Below are 15,787 nucleotides of genomic sequence, written 5' to 3'. Positions count from 1 at the left end.
ACCATTGATGAGCTGATGAATTAAAGTACAACTGTCTCTCTTTGATTTGTATCTTTATTAGCAGGTTATTACTAGATAGAATTGTTTAATACTGTAGTTGCTGAAACCACATCTAAAAAAAAAAAAAACCAACAACTTCTGAAACAGGTAGTCAATAGATATTTATTAAGTGCCTACTATCTGTCAGACATTTTACTAAGTAATAGGGATATCAAAAAAGGGTATAAGATAGTTCATTCAAAATACTCACAATCTAATGGGCAAGGCAAAACAAAACAAAACAAAAAAGCTGAAAAATGGGAGGAGTGGTTGATCACCCAGCAAGGGTGGGGACAAGGATGGAAGATATAAGGAGTAATGAAGAATCATGAAGTTGAGGTGGAAAATAATCTGAGGAGAAATTCCAAGCTCATTTCATTTTGCAGAATTAGGACTTTTTGAAAGTGATTAAGTTCTGAAAATAAGCTGGATAGGAAATGACAAGAATTCCCTGGGTGCTATTCTTAAGCTGTGAAGGATCAGGATTCAACTTTCAGAAGTCTACCTTTTTGCTTTCTTCAAACAAAAGGATAGAGTAAGAGGGATACTAGGAAGTAGGCTGAGGAATTGTGAGTTTTTAGAGTTAATATCTATTGCTCCTGGTAGATGACTATTTTATTATCTCTGTTTAGAATACCTTGGTTTTGCTCTACTTCCTTTTCTTTCATTTGGTTATTTGTATCCTGAAGAGGAAAACAAAAAGGAATGAGAATTTGATGTGGGTTTTCTAAATTTTAGGGGATGAATGTAACCTGAATTTACAAAAAAAAAAAAAAAAAAAAAAGTCATGCAGTGTGCAGGCTTCCCTTGACAACAGCAATGTCAATCAATTGCTTTACAAAAAAGATGTTATCCAAGGCCCAGGGGACAACTCATAGGAAATATATCTAAGAAACAGAACGATTTAGTTAAAGCATGCCATTTTGAAACAGATCTTGGGAACTGCAGTACACAAGCAGAATAATGTCATGTTGCAGCTGTCAGAAAAACCTTCTAGCAACAATGGCATTTGAAGTCTTACTGGATGATCATGCAGGAAATAAAAAGCTTCCCCTAGAAAAGATAAGGTGGTGATTTTCATCAACCTTATGTTGACAATTTTCCTTTCTTTCCTCTTCTTCTTTTCTTTTAAGAATGAGTAGGTGTGAGTGAGTAATAATAAATCTTCATAAATGACCTAAACAGAAAGAGATTGGGTGAAACCCAACCTAAGTCTTTGGTGAAGAACTGAGAGTTCAGCAAGAGCATACATTAATGCTTTAGATGTTTCTCTACACCTATATTTACTTTCCTGAAAAAGGCAATGAAAAATCCTTTATGTTCAATTTCATTCAGTAAATGTACTTTAATAAAAAGTAATAAAAATTAACTCATACTTTAATAAGAGAATAGAGGCTATTAGCCCCTTTTCTTCTGTACTCAACAATCAATTTCCCTTGACATTATCTCCCAGTTTGCTCTCCTTTGCTCCTTCCTGGGTGTGGTCAGGTGACAGCTCTTCTCTTTGCTAAGGTCAGCCAATCTATTTGAGCCCTTGATCCTCTGGCAGGTAGCTTTTATAATCCTACTCATACACACATAAGCATAAACATAAGCGGACATACACTCATACCTTCAATTGGGAGGGAGAAAGATAGTCACAGAAAACTCTTCTAGAGTCAGAAAGACCTGAATTCACATCTGGACTCAGATACTCATGACTTGATAACTTTGTATAAATAACTTAACCCTATTTTCCTTACTTTCACCCTCTGTTAAATGAGCTGGAGAAAGAAATGGCAAACAACTTCAGTATGTTTGGTAAGAAAATCCCAAGTGGAGTCACAAAGAGTCAGACATGACTGAAACAACTGAACAGCAACCACAAAAGAAAAACACATCAGGTTTAGCCTTAGTTCTTCCTTTTCATCTCTAATTCTGACTTACTAAATTATAGAAAAAAATTATGATTTGATGGATCTAGAATATTTTGGTTTTCTAATTTCTTTTAGATATACTAGCATTATCTCTTATTCAACAATAGTAACTGGTACTTGTACTTGCTCCTTGAAGCAAGGCAAGATTGATGACAGATGCAGAATTCTACAAAGAGATTAGCAAGAAAGGCATCCATTTTGTGTGAAAATTTAAAAAATCACCCATGAAAGAAGGAAAAATAATCCCAACAAACATGAATTTTGAGTTCTATTTTTGTACTTGGGGTTTCTGATGAATAGATCATATAGCTTTTTTTGGAGTGATGTTTCATTCCAACTCTTTCACATTAGTAAATATCCCTTTCTAAAATCTAATTAAATTTGGATGTTTAAAATGATAGTCAATTCTATAATCATAATGGGAAGAACATTTGTGAGACTTTATGGGCTAGATAATATAAGAAAATGTTTTAAAACCTATGATATGTACGTGTAGTCTAGAATTTTCAGGAAATAATTTAGTCACTCAATGGGGACCTGCCTGATCAATGTAAGTGAAGGCTGAGATATCACTTCAGATCATGTGGTACACAAATATACTACATCTTTCTTCTCCTTTTCTCATTCAACTAATGTCCTTGAAAAACATTTATATTCAATTTCTTAACTTATCTCCACACTTATTTTTTTATAATAGCTTTTATTATTATTTTTTTACTTTTTGATGAGACAATTGGGGTTAAGTGACTTGCCCAAGTCATACAGATAGGAAGTATTAAGTGTCTGAGGCCAGATTTGAACTAAGGTCCTTCTGAGCTGGTGCTCTACCCACTGAACCACCTAGCTACTCCCCCCCTCACTTAATGATCAAGCCCTACCTTTATGACTCTTGATTTTATTATTCAACTGAAATTACTACCTACCAATGATCTATTAATTGTCAAAGTTGATGGCTTCTTGCCCTCATTTTTCTTGACTTCTCCAAATCATTTGACATTTGTAGACCATCTGTTTCTTTTGTCTAGTAAGTAAGTACACATTTATTGAGCACTTAGTATGTTCTGGGCACTGTACAGAGCCTAACAATGCATAAGATCAATAACAAATCTTCTCCTCTAACATAATTGTACATCTGGCATAAACTTTCATTAGCATGATTGCCCTTCTTTGAATACTTTCTGGTTATAATGTCCTTCACATAATGTGGTATAGAAAACTGGAAACAATATTGCATATGCACTTAGATCTCAGTAGAGAACACAAGGACTTTCATATTGTCATTCAAAAACAAAACAAAACAAAACAAAACAAAACAAAAAACAAAAAATATTGTCTCTCTTAATATTTCCTCCCTACCAAGTTGACATTATCAATCTATCTTTGCACTATTCAGAACACTTGAGCATTTCGCTGTGGCTCAAAAATGATCATTATGAATGAAGCACGCAATACAATGTATATTTCTGGTTGATTGACTTTTAGATCTCATCCTATTAAAACAGATGGAAAAGTCTTGTAATAATAATTGTTTTAAAATTACAGCTTCACCCGAAAAAACTTTGTTAACAAGTTTGTTCCCTTTGCCCACTGAATTTGTTGGAAGAAGTTAATTAAATTTTTTTTTTTTGATTTAATAAAATTTTATTGTGCTTGTGCTTACACATTTTTTTATTATATATATATATATATATTTTATAATATTATCCCTTGTATTCATTTTTCCAAATTACCCCCCCTCCCTCTATTCCCTCCCCCCGACGACAGGCAATACCATACATTTTACATGTGTTACAATATAGTCTAAGTACAATACATGTGTGTGAATATGATTTTCTTGTTGCACAATAAACATTAGAATCCGAAGGTACATGCAACCTGGGCAGACAGATTGTAGTGCTAACAATTTACATTCCCCTCCCAGTGTTTCTTCTCTGGGTGTATCTACCTCTGTCCATCATTGATCAACTGGAAGTGAGTTGGATCTTCTTTATGTTGAAGATTTCCACTTCCATCAGAATACATCCTCATACAGTATTGTTGTTGAAGTGTACAGTGATCTTCTGGTTCTGCTCATTTCACTCAGCATCAGTTGATTTAAGTCTCTCCAGGCCTCTCTGTATTCCTCCTGCTGGTCATTTCTTACCGAGCAATAATATTCCATAACTTTCATATACCACAATTTACCCAACCATTCTCCAACTGATGGACATCCATTTATCTTCCAGTTTCTAGCTACAACAAAAAGAGCTGCCACAAACATTTTGGCACATATATGTCTCTTTCTGCTCTTTAGTATTTCTTTGGGATATAATCCCAGTAGTAGCGCTGCTGGGTCAAAGGGTATGCACAGTTTGATAACTTTTTGGGCATAATTCCAGATTGCTCTCCAGAATGGCTGGATTCTTTCACAACTCCACCAGCAATGTATTAGTGTCCCAATTTCCCCACATCCCCTCCAACATTTGTCATTATTTGTTCCTGTCATCTTAGCCAATCTGACAGGTGTGTAGTGGTATCTCAGAGTGGTCTTAATTTGCATTTCTCTGATCAGTAGTGATTTGGAACACTCTTTCATATGAGTAGATATAGTTTCAATTTCTTCCTCTGAGAATTGTCTGTTCATATCCTTTGACCATTTATCAATTGGAGAATGGTTCGGTTTCTTATAAATTATGGTCAGTTCTCTATATATTTTGGAAATGAGACCTTTGTCAGAACCTTTGTTTTTAAAAATATTTTCCCAATTTGTTACTTCCCTTCTAATCTTGTTTGCATTAGTATTATTTGTACAGAAACTTTTTAGTTTGATGTAATCAAAATCTTCTATTTTGTGATCAATAATGATCTCTAGTTCTCCTCTGGTCATAAATTCCTTCCTCCTCCACAAGTCTGAGAGGTAGATTATCCTCTGTTCCTCTAATCTATTTATTATCTCCCTCTTTATGCCTAAATCATGGACCCATTTTGATCTTATCTTGGTATATGGTGTTAAGTGTGGATCCATATCTAATTTCTGCCATACTAATTTCCAGTTTTCCCAATGGTTTTTTCCGAATAATGAATTTTTATCCCTAATGTTGGAATCTTTGGGTTTGTCAAAGATTAGATTGCTATAGATGTACCCTTTTTTGTCCTTTGTATCTAATCTGTTCCACTGATCTACCGGTCTATTTCTTAGCCAATACCAAATGGTTTTGGTGACTGCTGCTATATAATATAGCTTTAGATCAGGTACACTTAGACCACCTTCCTCTGAGTTTTTTTTCATTAGTTCCCTTGCAATTCTTGACCTTTTATTCTTCCATATGAATTTTGTTGTTATTTTTTCTAGGTCATTAAAATAGTTTCTTGGGAGTCTGATTGGTATAGCACTAAATAAATAGATTAGTTTGGGGAGTATTGTCATCTTTATTATATTCGCTCGGCCTATCCAAGAGCACTGAATGTCTTTCCAATTATTTAAATCTGATTTTATTTTTGTGGCAAGTGTTTTGTAATTTTTCTCATATAATTCCTGACTTTTCTTTGGTAGATGGATTCCCAAATATTTTATACTCTCAACATTTGTTTGGAATGGAATTTCTCTTTGTATCTCTTGCTGTTGCATTTTGTTAGTGATATATAAAAATTCCGAGGATTTATGTGGATTTATTTTGTATCCTGCCACTTTGCTGAAATTTTGAATTATTTCTAGTAGCTTTTTAGCAGAGTCTTTGGGGTTCTCTAAGTATACCATCATGTCATCTGCAAAAAGTGATAGTTTAATTTCCTCATTTCCTACTCTAATTCCTTGAATCTCTTTCTCGGCTCTTATTGCCGAGGCTAGCGTTTCGAGTACTATATTGAATAGTAATGGTGATAGTGGGCAACCTTGTTTCACTCCTGATCTTACTGGGAAAGGTTGCAGTTTATTTCTATTGCATATTATGCTTACTGACGGTCTTAAATATATACTCCTGATTATTCTAAGGAATAATCCATTTATTCCTATACTCTCAAGAGTTTTTAGTAGGAATGGATGTTGGATTTTGTCAAATGCTTTTTCTGCATCTATTGAGATGATCATATGGTTCTTATTAATTTGATTATTAATATGGTCAATTATATTAATAGTTTTCCTAATATTAAACCAGCCCTGCATTCCTGGAATAAATCCTACTTGATCATAGTGTATTATCTTGGAGATGATTTTCTGAAGTCTTTTTGCTAATATCTTATTTAAGATTTTAGCATCAATATTCATTAAGGAGATTGGTCTATAATTTTCTTTCTCAGTTTTCGATCTACCAGGTTTAGGTATCAGTATCATGTCTGTGTCATAAAAGGAATTTGGTAGGACTCCTTCATCCCCTATTTTTTCAAATAATTTATATAACATTGGGGCTAATTGTTCTTTAAATGTTTGGTAGAATTCACATGTGAATCCATCTGGCCCTGGGGATTTTTTCCTGGGGAGTTGATTAATAGCTTGTTCTATTTCTTTTTCTGAAATGGGACTATTTAAGCAATTTATCTCCTCCTCTGTTATTCTAGGGAGCCTATATTTTTGGAGGAAGTCATCCATTTCACTTAAGTTATCAAATTTATTGGCATAAAGTTGGGCAAAGTAACTCCTTATTATTTCTCTAATTTCCTCTTCATTGGTGGAAAGATCCCCCTTTTCATTTGTAAGACTATCAATTTGATTTTCCTCTTTCTTTTTTTTGATCAAATTTACCAAAGGTTTATCTATTTTATTGGCTTTTTCATAAAACCAACTCTTGGTTTTATTTATTAATTCAATAGTTTTTTTACTTTCAATTTTATTGGTTTCTCCTTTTAATTTTTGTATTTCGAGTTTAATTTTTGGTTGGGGGTTTATAATTTGGTCTTTTTCTAGCCTTTTAAGTTGTAAGCCCAATTCGTTAATCTTCTCTTTCTCTATTTTCTTCAGATAAGCCTCTAAAGATATAAAATTTCCCCTTATTACCGCTTTAGCTGCATCCCAAAGATTTTGATATGATGTCTCATCATTATCATTATCTTGGGTGAAATTGTTAATTGTTTCTATAATTTGCTCTTTCACCCAGTCATTCTTTAAGATGAGATTATTCAGTTTCCAATTACTTTTTGGTCTATTTACCCCTAACTTTTTACTGAATGTAGCTTTTATTGCATTGTGATCTGAGAAGAAGGCATTTATTATTTCTGCCTTCCTACATTTAATTTTGAGATCTTTATGTCCTAGTATTTGGTCAATTTTCGTATAGGATCCATGAACTGCTGAGAAGAAAGTATATTCCTTTTGATCACCATTCAGTTTTCTCCAAAGGTCTATCATACCTAGTTTTTCTAATGTTCTATTTACTTTTTTAATTTCTTTCTTGTTTGTTTTGTGGTTTGATTTGTCTAAATCTGAGAGTGCAAGGTTGAGATCTCCCACTATTATAGTTTTACTGTCTATTTCTTCTTGCAGTTCTCTTAACTTTTCCTTTAGAAAGTTAGATGCTATACCACTTGGTGCATATATGTTTAGTATTGATATGGCTTCATTATTTATGCTACCTTTCAGCAGGATATAGTTTCCTTCCTTATCTTTTTTAACGAGATCGACTTCTGCTTTTGCTTGATCTGAGATAAGGATAGCTACCCCTGCTTTTTTGGCTTTACCTGAAGCATAATAGGCTCTGTTCCAACCTTTTACCTTTACTCTGTATGTATCTCCCTGCTTTAAGTGTGTTTCCTGTAGGCAACATATTGTAGGGTTCTGCTTTTTGATCCAATCTACTATCCGTCTCCGTTTGATGGGATCGTTCATCCCATTTACATTTACAGTTAAAATTACTAATTCTGTATTTCCTGCCATCGTATTATCCCCAGATTATGCTTTTTTCCCTTGACCCCCCTGATCCCCCTCCCCGATATTTAATTTACAGACCCCCCTTGTGACGCGCAACCCTCCCTCTTTTTTTTTTTTTTTTTTTTTTTAGGATCCCTCCCCCCTCCCTCCAAGTCCCTTCACTTATTCTCCTTTTCCTTTTCCCTTTTCCTCTCCCCCCTTTTAATGAGGCGAGAGAAAATTCTCTGAAAAACAAATATGTTAATTATTTACTCTTTGAGCCTCTTCTGATGAGAGTAAGATTCACACAATGATTCTCCCCCTCACTAAGTTCCCTCAGATATGGTGTATTTTCTATGTCTCTTCCTGGGATGTAGTTTCCCTCTTTTTATCACTCCTTCCCTTTACTACACCCCCCTTTTTTTCTTTTATATCAGTAAAATCGAATTATCCTTGAGTATTTTTTATATACCCACAACAGAGTTACAGTTCTCAAGGGTTCTGTGTACCTTTTTCTGTTTCTCTTCAGTCTTGTGGATGTAGATCAAATTTTTTGTTTAAGTCTGGTTTTTTTCTTAGAAACATATAGAATTCCTCTGTTTCATTGAATGACCATCTTCTTCCATGGAAAAAGATGCTAAACTTAGCTGGGTAGTTCATTCTTGGTTGCAGTCCTTGATCTTTTGCCTTACGGAATATCAGGTTCCAGGCCCTTCTATCTTTTAATATGGAGGCAGCCAGATCTTGGGTGACCCTTATTGTGGCACCTTGGTATTTAAATTGTTTTTTTCTAGCTGCTTGCAGGATTTTCTCCTTTGTGTGGTAATTCTGCAGCTTAGCCACAATATTCTGTGGTGTTCTTTTTTTAGGGTCTATTTCAGAAGGAGTTCGATGAATTCTTTCCACATCTACTTTCCCTTCTGTTTCTATTATCTCTGGACAGTTCTCTTTGATAATTTCCTGTAAAATAGAATCTAGGCTCTTTTTTTGGTCATAGTTTTCTGGAAGTCCAATAATCCGCAGATTATCTCTCCTAGATCTATTTTCCAGGTCTATAGATTTTCCCAGTAAGTATTTGACGTTGTTCTCCAGCTTCTCATTTTTTTTTTGTTTTGTTTGACTGATTCTTGGGTTCTCTGTGAATCATTCATTTCTATTTGTTCCATCCTGACTTTTAAGGAGTTATTTTCTTCTTTCACAGTTTTTAGTTCTTTTTGTAAATGCCCAATTTCGTTTTTAAATGAATTATTTTGCTCTATTGAATTTTTTTCCATTTCCCTAATTTTTTTTTTTTTGAGAATTATTTTCTTTTTCCAATTCAGAAATTCTATTTTCTTGAGACTTTTTTATCTTTTCCAATTCAGAAATCCTACTTTCTTGTGTTTTTTTAACCTTTTCTAATTCACTAATTTTGTTTCCCTGCATCTCCTGTGAATTCTTTATTTTTTCCAACTCCAATTTCAGGACGTTGTTATTCTCTATCATAACTTCCCTTTCTTTTCCCCATTTTTCTTCGATCTCCCTCAATTTTTTAAGAGCTTCTTCTAGGAGAGAGTTATGTGATGGGGGGCAGGAATCGTTCCCCTTTAGGTTGTTATCTTCTGAATCTTTGCTGTTAACTTCCTCGGGGTTGGATACCCGCTCTTTCTCTGTATAGAAGGAATCTATAGTTTTTCTAGCTTTTTTGCTCATACTTAAAAAATGTTTTGGGGTCTGTCCCTGGGGTAGGAAATTATTTACTTCTTTACCAGCTTCCTCCCAGACCGGATGGATGCAGCGGCTCCTGCGCCTTAGCTAAGATAGAGCTCTGGGAGAGAGTTCCCCACCCCCTCCCTGGAGGTGCCTCAGAGGTGATTAGCACTACTGTGCTTCGAGGGGGTAGAATAGTGAAGACTGCAGGAAGCCCAGCCTATGTGTCTGGGTGGGGAGTGAATGTCTGCAGCAGGTGACGTGAGAAGCCCCTGCGCTCAAACTGGAAGTGTCTGCCAGAAACAGTGGTCCCTAGTTCAAAGGTTCTGCTTCTCTGGGACTTCCTGGAGCTGAGTTCCACTCCCTCCAGCTAAGCTAGGCAGTGTGTGTTGCCTTGGGCCGTATCCACCCACTTGTCAGTCTCTTAACTATTCTCAGGAGGTAGCTGTGGCCACACCCCCTGGTGCCAAGAGATTTGCTGAGTCACCCCCCAGGATCGGGGAAAATCTAATCTGAGTTTTAAAATATTTTGGCTTTCTCTTCTGAACTGCTAAATAATTAGCAGAGAAGAGCTAACAGCCTGTGCCAGATTCCTTTACCTCAGTGGCTTCTCTGATCCCAGAGCCCTTCCCAGCGCAATGGGCGCAGTGTGCCCCTACCCCACCGTCTGTGCTGGTCTTTCTTATTCCTCCCCTGAGAACTGACCTTTCCTGTTGAAACTCCAGATTCTCTTCAGCTGGTAAGTCGTGCTTCCAGTCCTTGTGGTATCTATCAGTCCTGAGCTAATTTTGAGACTTAATTTATCTAATTGGTTGTGAGGGAGTGAGGACGTTCACTGAGTCGTGTGTTTCTTCTCCGCCATCTAGTTAATTAAATTATTAATGTAGCACCTTCATTACACCATACTAGAACACAATCATAGATATGTATTACATATGTACTAAATAAATTGTAGATTTAAAACTTGAAGGGACCATAGTGACCATCAAGTCCAATCTCTTATTTTACATATGAGGAAACTAAGTCAGATAATGTTTAAGAGAATTGCCCAATATCATATAACTATTATCTATCTGAAGTACAATATGAAACCAGCTCTTTCTGATGGGCTTTCACTAGCCATACTGCTTCTATTTAAATAATTTATAAAATGAATGATTTTTGATTGATTTGTAATGGTTATAATCAATTTCAAATGTAATATTATTCATTTTGATTTAATTTGTACTAGGAATAACTTTTCATATAATTTAATTTTCCCTCCAGTCTGGAGTCTATCCAATATTTTGGAGATGGTTCTTTAAACAATCAGGATAATATAACCATATCCTTAGGTAATACTTTACCAATTTGGCTGGAGTGATGTCATAGTATATTTGTTAACTTCAGAACACCCTATAGCTGAAGAATTCCATTGATATGATAATATAATAAGATGCTGCCATAGAATTGGATTAAATACTAATTGCCCAAAGGGTATTATTTTAATGCTGGAGATTTTTTTTTTTTTTTTCTTGTCTGCTTTCTGGTGTCTCAGTTCCATATTTTGCAGAACTCACTCTTTCCCTGCTTATGTGAACTGGGGCAAAATTTGATTGACCTAAAATGTTTTAGATATAACTTTTGGACTTCCCAATGTGGAGAAGCCAAAGGTGTTTTATGAGTTTTCTAAATAATAGTATTTAGGAATAAGTAACACCATTTTATTTTATTCTCTACACAGTGATTCATTTAGATGAAAGACTATCAGAAGGGCAAAGCAGCATTTTGTTTAGAATGCTTGAATGAATGCCTGAAGGAATTCACCCATGCCTGATTAACAGAGACTGTCTTAAAAATCAATAATGCTACCATTTAATGATCATTGCCAATGAAAATTTTCCTGGGTATTGCCTGAGGATACCTGGCATCACAAATACCTAAAACTCTACTGAATTTTTTTATAAGAAATAGTGAATACTATTTATTTTTCTGACTTAATCACTAATTTTTTTTTTCTGAGATCCTAGGAAAAGCTACCCATTAAGTGACTTTTTTTTGCATATAATAAATTTTAATGTTAGTTTTTTAATTTATATATATTTATCTATTTATCTCTCTCTTTGTCTCTGCCTCTGTGTGTGTGTATGTGTGTGTATCTGTGTGTGTGTGCTTATGGGAAAGTTGTCTTGACATTTTCACAAATAACGTACTCTCTGGTTTCTCGTCACTGTTTCTATGATCACCCCAAAATAGGGAAGAGAGTAAAAACATTGTTATGCAGCTATAGTAACAGACATAATTGGAACTGAAATAAGGTAAATGCTTCAATGCTTGGTACTAAAAGATATTCAGCTTTAACATTATTAATGAGTAGAAGGATTTTCCATTCTAGTGCTTTCCAAATTTGGGCAAATCTCCCAATTTTAATAAAAATTTGTCATTATATGGTTCATCCTACCATCCAGCACTATCCATGACCTTTTTATTTCCCAGTTTCCATGAAATCTCACTGAGTCCACACCCTTCTACATTTTTGGTTCCTGGGTGCCCACAGGCTCTTATTGTCTTTGTCATGAAATAGTTTCTTAGTTTTACAGGCACAGCATCTCTAAGGTAGTCATCTCTCTTAACATTAAATCCTATAATTACAACCACAGTTAAGGTCCCCATAATTCATTACAAAATACATCTCCCTCTACTATGACAGGCTTTAATGAGATCCCCTTCCATGGAATAGAGATTAAAAATCATTAGCCCTGCTATGAAGTGGTGGTGGTGGTAGTAGTAGTAGTAGTGGTAGTAGTAGTAGTAGTAGTAGTAGTAGTAGTAGTAGTAGTAGTAGTAATAGTAGTAGCAGTAGTGGTAGTGGTAGTAGTGGTAGTGGTGGTAGTAGTAGTATTAGTAGTAGTGATAGTAGTAGCAGCAGCAGCAGCAGAACCAATAGTAGTAGTAAGTTGTAGTAATCTTGAGGTGATTGATTGTTTTCCAAGTTCCTTTACATCTTTAAAACTGTGATCTTTTCATATGTTCTAGTCTTGTAAGGAAGACTCTATTATCTAAAGATTAGCTACAATTGTTCAAAGGCTATTCTATTCTTCTTCACAAAGGGGAAAGCATGACTTCTGATCCCTTTCTGCTTCTTATGGGTCATTGTCTTAATTTTCACACTGAACACATTATGAAAAACAGCTAAAGTCTTATCTAAGGTAAACTTATTAGGAGAAATTCAAAAGGTTGAAGAGGTTGTTCTTCTTTAGAAAAAGTAATTTTAAAAATAACTAGGTATCAACATAAAGTCAATGCATTTCAAGGATTAAGCATTGTCACCCAAAATTATATATCTGAAATATTCCTTATGAGGCTGTTCCCCACCCAACCCAAGTAAATCAAAACAATGGTATCCAATGACAGCTGATTTTTTTTTTTTAATTTTTTTTATTATATATATATATATTTTTTATAATATTATCCCTTGTATTCATTTTTCCAAATTACCCCCCCTCCCTTATTCCCTCCCCCCGACGACAGGCAATACCATACATTTTACATGTGTTACAATATAGTCTAAGTACAATACATGTGTGTGAATATCATTTTCTTGTTGCACAATAAACATTAGAATCCGAAGGTACATGCAACCTGGGCAGACAGATATTAGTGCTAACAATTTACATTCCCCTCCCAGTGTTTCTTCTCTGGGGTGCAGCTACCTCTGTCCATCATTGATCAACTGGAAGTGAGTTGGATCTTCTTTATGTTGAAGATTTCCACTTCCATCAGAATACATCCCCATACAGTATTGTTGTTGAAGTGTACAGTGATCTTCTGGTTCTGCTCATTTCACTCAGCATCAGTTGATTTAAGTCTCTCCAACCCTCTCTGTATTCCTCCTGCTGGTCATTTCTTAGCTGAGCAATAATACTTCCATAACTTTCATAGTACAACAATTTACCCAACCATTCTCCAACTGATGGACATCCATTCATCTTCCAGTTTCTAGCTACAACAAAAAGAGCTGCCACAAACATTTTGGCACATATATGTCTCTTTCCGCTCTTTAGTATTTCTTTGGGATATAATCCCAGTAGTAGCGCTGCTGGGTCAAAGGGTATGCACAGTTTGATAACTTTTTGGGCATAATTCCAGATTGCTCTCCAGAATGGCTGGATTCTTTCACAACTCCACCAGCAATGTATTAGTGTCCCAATTTCCCCACATCCCCTCCAACATTTGTCATTATTTGTTCCTGTCATCTTAGCCAATCTGACAGGTGTGTAGTGGTATCTCAGAGTGGTCTTAATTTGCATTTCTCTGATCAGTAGTGATTTGGAACACTCTTTCATGTGAGTGGATATAGTTTCAATTTCTTCCTCTGAGAATTGTCTGTTCATATCCTTTGACCATTTATCAATTGGAGAATGGTTTGGTTTCTTATAAATTATGGTCATTTCTCTATATATTTTGGAAATGAGACCTTTGTCAGAACCTTTGTTTTTAAAAATATTTTCCCAATTTGTTACTTCCCTTCTAATCTTGTTTGCATTAGTATTATTTGTACAGAAACTTTTTAGTTTGATGTAATCAAAATCTTCTATTTTGTGATCAATAATGATCTCTAGTTCTCCTCTGGTCATAAATTCCTTCCTCCTCCACAAGTCTGAGAGGTAGATTATCCTCTGTTCCTCTAATCTATTTATTATCTCCCTCTTTATGCCTAAATCATGGACCCATTTTGATCTTATCTTGGTATATGGTGTTAAGTGTGGATCCATATCTAATTTCTGCCATACTAATTTCCAGTTTTCCCAACAGTTTTTTCCGAATAATGAATTTTTATCCCTAATGTTGGAATCTTTGGGTTTGTCAAAGATTAGATTGCTATAGATGTACCCTTTTTTGACAGCTGATTTTTAAAATAAATTTTATCTTTGGAATTCAAATTTTTGTGTGTATACGTATTTAAACAGTTATCTAGTTGTACAATAAACATCAGATCAAGAATGAAGAAAAAGAAAATTTAGAAAAAAATGAAAGGAAATACCAAAAGAAAGAGTGAGAATAGTATGTTGTATCCCACCCTGTTCCCATGGTTCTCCCTCTGTGGATAGATGGTTCTCTTCATCACTGCACAGGTAGAACAAGTTTGAATCATATCAATGTTGAAGAGAGCCACATCCATCAGAATTGATCATCATATAGTCTTATTGTTGCTGTATATGATAATCTCCTGGTTCTGCTCATTTCATTTAGCGTCATTTCATGTAAGTCTCTCTAGGTCTCTCTGAAATAATCCTGTTGGTGGTTTCTTACAGAACAAGTTATTCCATATCATTCATATACCATGATTTCCTCAGCCATTCTCCAACTGATGGGCATCCACTCAGTTTCCAGTTTCTTGTCATTACAAAGAGGGCTGCCACAAACATTTTTGCACATGTGGGTTTCTTTCTCTCTTTTAAGGACTCTTTGGGATATAATCCCTGTAGAAACACTGCTGGATCAAAGAGTATACACAGTTTGATAACTTTTTGAGCATAGTTTCAAACTGCTCTCCAGAATGGTTGGATTTATTCACAGTTCCACCAACAATGTATCAGTGTCTCAGTTTTCCCACATCTCCTCCAACATTCATCATTATTTTTTTCCTGTAAGCTTAGCCAATCTGACATGTATGTTGTGATATCTCAGAATTGTTCCAGCAATTCATTTTTAAAAATCATTTAAATATTGGCTTTACTTGTAATTGGAAAAATAAAATGCTGAAAAAGTTTTATTAAACATTCATTAATAGATTTACTGGGCAACAAAGGAAAGAAGCAAAAATCTGATGTATAAATTTGTTTAAAATTAGAGAAGGATTTTAGATGAATAACCTCATTTGAGCTTTACAACAATGTAGTGATTTAAATACTATGGATAACAATAAGCCCATTATCATTTACAGGTGATAAAAATGAAAATGAAACAAATTGTGAAGTTCCCAAAGATAGCAATTAAGTATGAGATTCAAGATAGGAATTTAGGTTTTCCAGCTCTGGATCCTACCTTCCTTTTTCTGTACAATATTGCCTCTAAAAGATGCATAATGTTTCAGAAAGCCTTCTAATAATTTTATGTTCATGGCTATTTTCTATATAAAGTTTTTCCATAAAATAACAGTATCTTTTTAAAGATTGTCCGAATAGAATTTACGAATATATATTCCTAAATCTATCCATTTTGATAAAATGCTCAGTTCTTGACAGATGAATAAAACTATCACAAATTGTATAAATTGAAATTGTGCTATACAAAATATCCTTATTATATCTCTGCCATTTTGCCTCCCATGAAAAGACAAAAA

This window comes from Sminthopsis crassicaudata, chromosome 4 (genome assembly GCF_048593235.1).
Source record: "Sminthopsis crassicaudata isolate SCR6 chromosome 4, ASM4859323v1, whole genome shotgun sequence".
In the NCBI taxonomy this organism is placed as follows: Eukaryota; Metazoa; Chordata; class Mammalia; order Dasyuromorphia; family Dasyuridae; genus Sminthopsis; species Sminthopsis crassicaudata.
The sequence above is the reverse complement of the archived record's forward strand: the minus strand, read 5'-3'. Positions refer to the sequence as shown.